This window comes from Melanotaenia boesemani, chromosome 19 (genome assembly GCF_017639745.1).
Source record: "Melanotaenia boesemani isolate fMelBoe1 chromosome 19, fMelBoe1.pri, whole genome shotgun sequence".
Lineage (NCBI taxonomy): Eukaryota > Metazoa > Chordata > Actinopteri > Atheriniformes > Melanotaeniidae > Melanotaenia > Melanotaenia boesemani.
The window spans coordinates 22,252,787-22,265,557 of record NC_055700.1 but is presented as its reverse complement, the minus strand read 5'-3'; positions in this window follow the sequence as shown (position 1 = coordinate 22,265,557).

The following is a 12,771-nucleotide window of genomic DNA, read 5'->3' as shown; positions in this document are numbered from 1 at the left end:
AATTTGACAAGACTGTCTGGTTTACGTCAAATAAATGTGAGACTTTACTGTGTTACATGTCTTTTTTTCTACATCTGCCATGGCGTTTTACCATTTACATATTCTGCATTTAAATATTTATATTCTTCTGCTGTTCTTGGAGTGAATGAATCACAACTGCCTGATTCTATTTATTGGTCTTTTTCTGCGCTATTATTTAGTTGTACTTGAAAGCATCTCCAATATTTTATATGTTTGTCCTAAATTTATTCTATAACTTGCAGTAATTTAGTTTTGACTGATTCTTCTGTGTCTGTTCTTTCAGAGTTAATCTCGTCCTTTTAAGCCTTGTCTCCCACACAAAGACATTGTTTTTCTACTCAGAATGTCACAGCACTGAAAGGATGGTTTTCAAATGCAAGGCAAATTTCTTTTTCTTTTTAAGTTTTTTAAGAGTTTTCTTATTCTTTTGTATTCATAGCCTCCCAGATAATCTCTTTGCTCCTTTGAACTTCATATGCACATATGTATCTAGGCTGCACATGCAAACTGGGCTCTTTAGTGTTTACTGTTATTTTTATTTTTATTTTATTTAAAATTGTGCTGTTTATATTCTATTGTATTTAGCTTATATTCTATTTATATTTAGCCTATATTTCTATTTTTTTTTCTCTTATTTTATTTCACTTATTGCCCTCCTTCTTATGGCTCAAACCGGGACCTCAGTTCTAATTTCGTACCATAAACATGTAAATGTGAGCTGGTATGACAATAAAGTTCCTTGAATCCTTGAATAGCTTTTTGAACACACACACTCAATTATCGTGATAAACTGTTTCAGAATCTGATTAAAAAATTATTCATATAAAATTATTGGCGGGCAAATGTAGGCTAATGTGGTGATAAATACTTCAATTTTATGTTATCTACACAGCTACTTTCCACAGAAAAACCATCAACAATGGCAGGTGGCAGTTTTTATGGTTTTAAATCTTTCATCAAGCTTCATTACTCAGCCTGACTTCTATTTACACATGGCAATTTTCCACTTTGTTGGCTAATTTTTATTACAAGCAGACAGCCATCATCCCAGCCGGCGCATCTATATCTGCCTCGTGGGATTTAGCAGTGGTCCCCATGGGTTTTTGAGGCAGCGTGTGCTCAATACTGGATAATTTATCAATGATCCATGCAGATTAATCATCTGTGGATGAAAACTAGTAATTGACAGCATGGTCATAATTAAAAAATGTGAAAAGAAAGTGCACCCTCTTCTAGTTGTAAGGTTAATGTATCAGGACATTGTCTTAAAATTATGTAAAATTATGTAAATTTACAACCATAGATGAACACCGCATGTAATTATTTATTTAACAAAACATCAGGCCAAATGATGAAGCAGTGCGGGAAAAGTAAGTGAACCTCCTCATTCAGTAGCTCGAAGAACCACATTTAGCTCCAAAAAAAATTAATTAATAGTCTCTCACATGATTGTGGATGATGGAGGGCTCACTCTTCTCAAACATGCTTCAGTTAATTGACATTTGCAGGCATTCTTTCATGCATGGTCCTCTTAAAGCAATACTACATACGTTTCTGACCCTAAAACTTTGTGCATCTGACTAGTTTTGATAACACACTGACAGTATGCATGTTTCTGGAGCCATCCATGCCCTGCAGCATCCTGGGGCTGAGGAACTGCACTTCACAACTTTGTATTGTAGCCCAGATCATCACGCCATAGCTGCATTTTGCTGAATAGCACCACATCCAGCCTGACTCAAATTAATGAGTCATTGTGCAGACCTTTCTAGGCTGTTGGATCCATTTAATTTGAATCAGGTGAGGTGAAGCAGGGACACATTGAAAACCCTTCTGGACACTGGCCCAAGAGGTTTAGATTTGGTGATCCCTGCTGTAGACCTGCAACCAGCATTTTTGCTTTTATAGAGCATCACTTTCTGATGATAAATTAAACAAGTGCATGTGATTAACTGTACTTGGCTGATACTTTTGTCCAATAGAAGCATTGCAGGTGGACTCGTTTGCATTTTGACTTAGTTTAAATTACATAAATTACAGTGTAATATGCCATTGTTTGCTTTTTCTTTAGTTAATGGATATCAAAATGTGGGTTAAAGCCAACCATCAGCTTTTTATAGTTAATGTTCACAAAAGAAAAATCACTTTGGTTCATGATCTCTTAACCTGATCGAGCACCTCGCCTCTGTTCTTACAGCATCCTCTCTGGCAAGCAGCAGAATTGATAGTTTGATCTTCCTCTTCAAAGTCCCCCCTCTGACCTGTTTGACAGCCTTTCCATGTGCCTTGACGTGCCTTGCTCCTTCAGGACAGTTAAAGAGATGCTGAGTCAGGCAGCCGTTGGAGGTGACAAATGCTTCTCCATCGATGTTGTGCAGATGATTTACAAGCCCCGTTAAGTGGGGAGGTCTACCAGGCAGAGACTGGATGTGAGTGAGTGAGCATGTCACTGCTGTGAAAGCAAACTCAGTCCAGATGCAGTGGGGAGAAATCACTTGTAAATACATTTTTCCACATTTTTGTTTAAACTTGAGCCCATCACATCTTTGCAAAAGGTACGTAGATTAAATATTAATCGAACATGCTGTGAACTGGTGATGAATAATACAATTTATGGATCCCTTTGTAAGAGTATTTACAAATCAGAGGATCCCTCTGTGGAAGCTGAGCTGACTGGCTTATGGAAAGCAAAAACAGTACAATGGATTAAAGATAATTCATCAAAGCAGAGTGGTAAACAGACTTTACTTGCTAAAATATAAAACAAGGATGGCCCAAATAACTTGGCAAATCTGCTATGAAAGCAAAAAAGATTCTATGTGATGCAAAAATGCTCATTTTTATCCCACTTGGAGGATTTTATGAGTTATACTCATCTTACCACACGGCATAACATCCACATGTTTCAGTGTTTTGGTCTCAGTAATATTAAAAAAAACATTTAATGGCAACATCATTTCAACGCCTATATTTCAGAATAGATTATATCAAAGCTGCTGATCAGTTGCTTAAATTGTATAAAGCATGTAAGTACAGTTTTAAACTAAAAGTTTTACCTCTGGGTTTCTGGGTGGATTTACCCCAAGTGGCAACCTCCGCCGGTGAAATGTGAAGTCTATGCAGAAGTGCAAAAAATTGCAGTTCACCCCTCATCCGCTAGGGGTTCAAAACAGAGCAAATCCCCATAGACTCCCATGTTAAAAAGACCAACTACACAGCAGAAATAAACATGTTTAAAGCCTGGTATAAAAAAAAAACACTTTAGGATTAATAGGTCAAGTTTACCTTCATGACAACTGTGAGGGGGGTGATTTTTTTCTAACTCATTCATTTGGATGTTATTTAATCTTGAAATTCAGCATAATTAGGGTAGTGTCCTTCTGATTGACAGGTATCCAACATCCGTGTCAAAAAAGGAGAGTGTGGCACAAACGCAGATTTTAGCCAGCTAACAGTGCGCCTTAGCTTTAGCCCACCTACCTTCGTTAGCCGGTTAGCTCACGTTAAGATCCAAGTTAGCTCAGTTAGCTTTTAGCTACAGGCAGTTTGGAGTTTGATGGGTGCCAATCATCCACCCCCACCTTCACATTCCCCCTCTCAGCTCCACCTCTTTGCCCATTTTTGTATTTTCCAGTTATGACGACACACGTGATGCTGCCAAGATGATGATGGTGGGAACCGCCCAATGAGCTTCAATTCAGCTCTTCAGAAACCTATGGGTGACGTCACGGAGGCTCCGCCCATCGTTTATATACAGTCTGTGGTTTACCCCAACCAGAAACATTTCAATGCACTTTCACAAATGTCAGATAAACCTGATTAAACATCTTACAATCTCATTTAGATCAAGATGATCAGAAAATGATGCAGTATTTGGCATACGGTCTTATGGTCTTATTTGGAATTAGCAATAATTGAATCAAGCTATGAAGAGAATTTTAATTTTATTCATGCTAGACATGAATAAGCTCTTTTACAGAGCTTTCTGTCCATCTTCTGTATTCTTTATGTGTATGTGTTTATTTCAGTCAGTCAGTATTTCAGTCTGTTTTCAGAAAGCTCGCAGATGTGTCCCTAGATGTAACAAATGGAAAAGTACCATAAGAAACTTCAGGGGCAGTGTTGCACAGTATAGGTAGACCACCACCCTTTGCTGCACTGCCGCTGTCTCTTTGTTAGAATGTTCCATGATCTCCACCACCTTCACCATGTATGCAATTGTCTGATGTGAACTCTGAGCTGCCCTCTCATTGATGCCAAAGTTAAGGATGCATTGGAGTTTGAGAACAGCAATTTTTGACATTTGACATGGTCATACCTATTGATGTACATAAAAGGAGCATGTTTGAGTATTTAATTCCTTAGGTTTTCTCAAATTTTTTGAACACACCCTGCTGGTGTATGTCTTTTTCATATTTTTTTTCAGTCTGTATTTTGTCTGATACTGTATGTTGTGGTATGGCCACAGAGACATGTGGCTCACAATAAGAACTCTGATAATGTCTTGTATTCCTGCAGAAGATGGGGTGGTAAATGCTTATGGGAAAAAGTGTGCGAAGTGTAATGGAAAAAATCATTTTGCAAAACAGTGTCGATCAAAGTGCAAAACCAAATCTGTGAGGTTGGTTGATGAACCTGACCTTTGTGAAACTTTCTTTGTGGGTATGGTGTCATGTGAAGATGCAGATACTCATAAAAAAGAAAATGATATGCATTTAGACAATGAGGATTCATGGATTGTTTCTCTCCCTGAAAATGGAGCGTTGATTGCACTGAGAATTGATACGGGGGCACAAGCTAATTTAATTAGCATGACAGATGTATATTCTATGAAGGAAAAGCCCAAAATATTTGATAAAAGAGTGTGTTTGAAAGACTACAATGGAAAAGATATTGAAAGCAAAGGTCAATGCAGACTCAAAGTGATGGTAAAGAACAAAGTTCACAATATACTGTTCACTATTGTATCTGAAGATCGTGAATCATTGCTTTGTGGGGCTACTTCAAAAAGATTAAATCTAGTCAAGAGAGTTTATAATGTTAGCTTGTCACCAAACATGGAAACAGTGAATTCCATTGTGAAGCAGTATGACGATGTGTTTAGAGGTTTGGGATGCTTACCATATACTTACAAGATTCAGCTGAAGGATGATGCTGTACCAGTAATTCATGCATCAAGGCGAGTTCCGGTACCACTTCGGGATCGTCTGAAGGAGGAACTGGACCGAATGAGCCGGTTGAAAGTCATCACCAAAGTAGAGGAACCAACTGAGTGGGTTAATTCTATGGTTTGCGTGGACAAAAAGAACGCCAAAAAAGAACTGAGAATATGCATGGATCCTGGTGATTTAAATAAGAACATCAGACGTGAGCATTATCAGATTCCAAAACGAGAAGAAATTGCTAGTGAGATGGCTGGAGCCAAGTATTTTTCGAAGCTAGATGCTGCCCAAGGTTTCTGGCAGATCAGACTGGACGAAAAAAGTTCCAGGTGCTGTACCTTTAATACACCTTTTGGCAGGTACAGGTTTTTGAGGATGCCCTTCGGGATAATTTCAGCAGACATGAGTGGGAGTGGAATATGTTAAAATCTATTCTTACATCTACGCCAGTGCTAGCTTATGATCCAGTTAAACGTCTGAGGATATCAAACGATGCCTCTAGAGATGGGCTGGGTGCTGTGTTATTGCAGGCTGAAGATGACACGTGGAAGCCAGTAGCATATGCTTCTAGATCAGTGACTAAAATGGAGATGAAGTATGCTCAGATTGAAAAAGAGTGTCTTGGTTTGGCATATGGTTTAGACATTTTTCACTGCTATGTTTATGGTCTACCTACTTTCACGGTGGAGACAGATCACCGCCCACTGGTGTCCATTGTGAGAAAGGGTCTGGATGAGATGTCACCAAGGATTCAGCGCCTCATGATGAAGTTGCAGAGGTATGACTTTGACTTGATATACACACCTGGCAAGCATTTGGTGTTGGCAGATGCTTTGTCACGTGCACCTGAATTAAGCTGTAAGAGCACAGTTGCAGAAGAGGTGGAGAGGCACGTGCACATGGTTGCTGAGTCTCTACTGGTGTCTGATGCTAAGTCGAAGCAAATCAGTGAAGATACTGTAAAAGATGTAGAACTTCAGTTGCTGATGTCACAGCTTCAGACAGGTTGGCCAAGATGGTCATGTCCGTCGTATTATCACATTAGATCAGAGCTCAGTGCGGTGAATGGATTGTTGCTGAGAGGCAGGAGAATCGTGATTCCTCGTAGCATGAGGACGGATATGCTACAGAAAATACATGAGGGACACTTGGGCATAGAGAAATGCAAGAGAAGAGCAAGAGATGCTGTATACTGGCCGGGTATAAATAAGGATATAGAAAGTTGATCGCAAGATGTGAGACATGTCAAAGATATCAGAGCAGTTAGGCAAGGGAACCGATAGTGATTCAGGGTCTTCCTAATGTACCCTGGAAGAGGGTTGGGACAGATCTGTTTCATTACAAAGGATCACTTGCTGGTAATTGATTACTACTCCAACTATCCTGAAATAGCCTTGCTCTCAAGCACAAATGCGATTAATGTTATCACGCATGTTAAGTCTATTTTTGCTAGACATGGAATACCAGAGACTGTAGTGAGTGATAATGGGCCATGTTACAGCTGCAGAGAGTGGCGGCAGTTCGCTATGCAGTATGGTTTTCAACACGTGACGTCTAGTCCTCAATATGCTCAATCTAATGGAAAGGCAGAAAAAGGTGTACATATCATCAAACAACTTTTAAGGAAGGCCGCTGATAGCAGACCAGATCCAAGATCAGGTTGCATGGAACAAAAAGGCAATGGTTTTAAAAGAAGTTGGACCGAGGTCTTATGAAGTGAAGACTGAGGATGGTAACGTTCTCAGGAGAAATCGTAGACATCTTCTAAGGACTTCAGAAGTCTTCCAAGAAACTAGTTGTGTTAATGAACAAAGTGCCAATGCTGGGATATCTTCTTCTACAGTGGTGGAATGTCAACCAGATGAACTGAAATTAGAAGGACATGAGCAAACAAATGAGGTTACATCAGCATCGTCTGTGTTAAGGAGGTCGAGTCGGCATATAAAAAAACCTTATAGGCTGCAATTGTGAACCTGTGGATTCATTGGTGTGTGTTTTAACATGGGTTTATGATGGACTGTAAATCATGGGTTGATATGTGTAGACGTTAGAATGTTTAGTGCTCATGTATGAGAATACTGAATGTTATTTTATTGTCATTAGCAAAACATGTAAAAAAAAAAAAAAACTGTGAAAACTGTGTGTTTGTGGTGTTGTATTGTAGAACAAAGAAATATGCCAAGTGTATTGGTGTGAATTTTAAGGATGGGTTCATTTGGTTATAAGGGGGGATGTTGTGATATGTGATGATGTATTATGTGAATGTGTTGTAACATCAGAGGGCGCTACTGAACTTACCTGCTAATGTGACTGTATAAGCTAGTAGGCTCACCCCGACAGTACGTATGGACATTTGATCATTGAGCACAATAAAGTTCAGAGCCTAAGCTCATTTGATCTGCAATGATGCCTCCTCATTGACAGAACAAAACACTGTATCTGAACTGTGTCCTCTTGTTTTCAATGTAAGAAAAAACAACAAAGGTTGAAATGACACTACTACTGCAAGAAGACAGATGAGCTAAGAGAGGTTTTCCACTATGCCAGTGCCATTATAGCCAATATTGGCTAATCTCTTTGCACACTTAGAGATTACAGGGGAATCTGTGGGAATACATGGATTAACAATCTAATGCATACTGTATGTTCAGATTCTGAGCTTAGGTAGGTGCTGGCCTCCCATTTTGTTCAGGTTCTAGCTGAGTCAGTCATTTAAAAAAAAAAAAAAGCACAAGACTTTTATGATGACAAAGAACTCTAACAATAATCTAAACTGCCCTTGGTACCTTGGTAGAACACTACGTCATCACTACTTGTAATAAAGTAGGCAACAAATAAAAACAGAAAAAATATGTTGGTTTAACAGAAGTAACTGAGTAATAGAAAATACATTGTGGCTCAGTGGAGTCTGAAAATAAATGGCTACACAGTAGTGTGGTGGTGAGCAGCATTGCCTCGCAGCATGAAGGTCCCTAGTTCGAGCCTCTGCTTGGGATAGGGGTTTGAGCAGCGCCTGTCTGTGTAAAGTTTGCAAGTTCTCTCCTTGTATGTGTGGATTCTCTAATGGTATTCCAACTTCCTCCCATAGTTCAAAGACAGGCAAGATAATTAGCATTTCTAAATTTTCCCTATGTGTGAGTGGTTGTTTGTCTCTGTGTTGGGCCTGCGATGGACTGGCAGCCTGTCCAGGGTGTTGCCTAGTAATTGCTTTTACCCTTGTGTTCTGTCTGCTCTACCTTCTGCTCCCTGCTTTCTAGTCAGTCTGTTATACTTCCTTCTTGTTTGTAATTAGTTCCCTCAGTATTTAAGCTCTCGGTTTTCCTTTGTCCTGTGGAAGTTAATCAAATGTTCTTCCAGTGCTTGTCTTCCAGTACTTGTGGTTTGGTTCCAAGTGTTCCTGCTCTCATAGAGTTTTCTGTTCATTAACTTATCTTTAATCATCATTGACCTTTGTCTCCATGAATCCTGCTTTTTCGGTCCTTCCACCTCGTCGCAGGAGTCCAACTCATGACACCATGGCTCGAACAATGACTCGTCATGGTGTGAGGCAAGAACACTAACCTATCAAAACTCATCAACAACATAAACACTATAAATGGAAAATGGTCTGTACTTATATAGCGCTTTTATCCAAAGTGCTTTACATATACGTCACATTCGCCAATTCATGCGCTCAACCACAACCTATCAGGAGCAATTAGGGGTTTGGTGTCTTGGTCAGGGACACCTCAACATGAACTTGATGGGCCGGGACCGAACCGGCAACCCCTGGGCTACAGGACGACCACTCTACCCACTAAGCTTGACCTCAAGTCCAAGTTAAGTCTTATGGCTCAAGTCCAAGTCAAGGCACAAGTCATTTCCGTCGCAAGAAGTAATCTTTCATTCGACCCCTGCCGTCTGATCTCCTTAGAAGACTGCAGTATCCACGGAAATTAAAATCTGTATTCACCTACCAGCAATTAGTAGCAGCTCTGTCCCTGTCCTTTGAATATTTGTTTTGCTTTATTGAATTAGGAAAACCTGCATATAAACATAGAAATATAGTCAGATCAGTAAATATTTTTTATACTTATCTTATCTAAGAGTTTTAAATGTGAACTAATCCATCCACTAGTCTATCTGGACCCACAGAGAAATTTAAAATACTAATACTGCAGTTGATTGTATTTTTTTTCCAGTCTCAGTCATGAGGATTGCCAAGTCCAAGTTGATTCTAAAGTCACTGGAAATTTGACTAAAGTGCAACTCATGTCTGGAGATTTCATTGCTAAAAGATTTTTTAGATAGTTGGTTTGTCCATTTTTTTTAATACAGTAGTCTGCAAATGGTTTTAAACACAAACAATATTTATCTTTTTTTGCTAGGCTAAATGCACAGTCAAAGCTAACAGTAGCATTGGCTACAGTCACAGACACTGTCTTAAACAAAAGCAATATAATAAATCTGCATTTCCACTTACACAAGGAGCATATAATGATTTTTATGTTTACTCTTGCAGCCAGCAGCAGAGCATTTGCAACATTGGCCTTGTAGCTTAAATGTATGAGTGAGTGGAAACCCAGTTTGGGTGATTACAATCATGACCTACTTCAGCTCAGCTAAGAGGGAATATTTGTTCTGTTTAGTTAGATCTTGTCAGCCAGTAGAGCAATGCAACACTTGCATAAGTCAATTTATTCATTTAAAAAGCAATAAATGTTAGTCAAAATGCTATATAGCAAATAAAATATGTATAAACAATGAAAACAAAGGCAGTAAAAATCAAGTATGTTAGTAGAATTTCACTAAATGCAAACACAATGACTGAACAAGAGATCTGTAAGTTTTATTCTGAGGACACAGCAGAGGTCAAGTCTGTGCTATGTCACAAACCAAAGACCCCCAGCAAGTTTACTTTTAAGTCCATGGGACTTCAAGTGCCCCCAGAGTAGAGGAGGTGTAAAGGTTTTATTTAGATCTCCTGAAGTCAGATTATTTGGTACAAAGACTAACTGACTATCTGTCGTGACAGCTCCTTATCAACATGTCAGTGTTGCTTTCCCTCCATTTCAAATTCTTCTTTTGTATCTATTCTCCCTTCTACTTTGTCTAATGGTTTGTGGAGGGCTGAATTGCCTTAGGGAGAGGATATTAATTCACAGAGATGCTCCAGCCAAAGTCTTCTTCACAAGCTCATTTTTTCACACTTAATGTATAGTCAGCAATATTATAATTGGTTTAATAAAAATCACATCAGATGTGAATGAATATGGCCAAAGAGTAGACAGGTACTCCTCCAAAGGTTCTAAGCCCTATTGTGATTTTTTTTTAAGTCCAAAATAAATTTAATGATATGACTTATTTTGTGACTTTGGTAGTAGCAAAATGCATGCTGTTGTGAACCTTTCTCAGAGATTTTTGGCCTACATGATAGTGCTGTAGAATAGTAAGTTACATATCCTTAAAGCAAATATCCCATTTCACATCCCAAAGGTGCTCCAATTGATTGAGATCTGGTGACTGTGGTGGTCATCGGAGTACAGTGAACTCATTGTTATGTTCAAGAAACCTGTTGGAGATTATTTGAGCTTTATGACATAGTGCGTTATCCTGCTATAAGTAACCAGAAGATGGTACATTGGGATCATAAAGGTATTAACATTGTCAACGACAATACTCAGGTAGGCTGTGGCATTTAAAATTTGCTCAGGTGGTATGAAGGGACCAAAGTCTTTTAAGAAAATATTCCTCACAGTCACATCACCTATAGCTATAACTGTGGTGACAGGGCAGAATGGTTTCATAGTGTTTATGCCAAATTCTGACCCTACCATCTGAATGTCACTGCTAAAATGGAGACTCAGACCAGGCAATATATTTCTAGTCGTTTATTGTCAACTTTTGTTGAACCTTGTTTGAATTGTAGCCTCAGTTTTCTGTTCTTAGGTCACAGAAGTGGGTCTGTTGTGGTCTTTTGCTGCTTTTGTTGATCGGATTCAAGGTTCAACATGCTGTATGCTCAGAGATGGTATTCTGCATACCCTGGTGTTATGGCCTGTGGCCTCTGCATGTGATGATCTGACTGCATAATGGCCAGTAGTTAAAGTGGGATTTGACAGGTGGGGAAGCCCCAAAATTTGATGTTGCTGCGCAGTAGGGAAAATGACAGAAAAATCAACAGAAAAATACAGACTGGATTAAATGGCAAAACACATACAGATCAATCTAACATGGTATAGGAGCCAATGGATAACTGAAACATTAAATAATAGTCTAAAGTAATTGCTAATATTTTTAATCAAATAACGCCATTATTATGCTTAAATACTATTTTGGCTCCATTGACTTTTCCCTGGCTGATCTATCATTTTCAAACTAATCCTTATTTTTGAAAGTAATTAGTGATTCTTCATTTGTGCCCTTTCTGTTCATCCTCCATCTTTTATAACAAAATTACCAGATATTAACATTTAAAATAGGTTTTCCAACAGCTAGTTTACACTTAATATTTGTTGGCAATTCATTAACTCCCAACAATGCTTTTCTATGCAGATAAACAGCTCTCTGGTGGTAAAGTTGGTATTTTGTTAATTAATTATCCTAAAGCCACAGTTTTAATTCAGAAGATAATCCTGACTTTGTTTGGCAGTTTAAAAATAAAAACAATCTGTATATTGACGTAACAGCACCACAAACTACTGGAAGCTTAATCACAAGGAAAGTCATTGGTGCTATAAAAGAGGGAAGGACAGAGAAGAGATACCCAGATATTTTTTTTTTTGATGATTCTGCACATATCACCTCATTAATTATCCTGACAAAAAGTTTTGGGGGATATTTAACATGAAGCCATTACTTAATCTTCAGTTAAAATTCACTTGGTTGAAGGTTAATTCTACAGAGCAAGTCATGTTAAAATGAATCCATGTTCAGATAAATGTAAACATTGTCACAGAGTAATTTATCATGTTTCTGAAGGCAGTGCAAAAGGAATACTCTGCTTTCTCAGTCCAGCAAAACACAGCAAGTTGTCTCAAAACAGTGTTGTGCATTTTCTGAAATACTACACTATGATTTTTGTAATGAAAACCAAGAGCTTTTTTTTCTTTTTTTTTAGTGAAAAGATGTGCAAGTGCAGTTGTCTGCAAAGACCTTTTGATACCATTTTGTAGTGATAAATGGCCCATGTCCCCCATCCGTTGATCCTACATGATATCCTGTAATAGCCTTTGTATTGAAATTTAGTGGTTGCACCCAGGGGTTATAAACAACCAACACCACTTTTGACAGCAATTTAGATTTAAACCAAAGCTAAAGGGATGAATTGTTATAGGTATTTGTACAAGGTCTCTCACAGGAAGAAATTACTATTTGAAAAAAATATATATATTAAGATGGTATATCATGAAAAAGATGCATTTACAAACTACGTTTAAGACTCTTTTTGTCCCAGGTGCTGATCATCATTAATTAAAACTACCCATATTAAAACTTTATAATTTCAACAATTACTAAATATAAGTGGAAAAGGTTGATTTAAAATGTATTGAAGGACTACATTTTTTCCTATACCAAGCAAATAGTTTCTCACGGTTGCTATGACTAC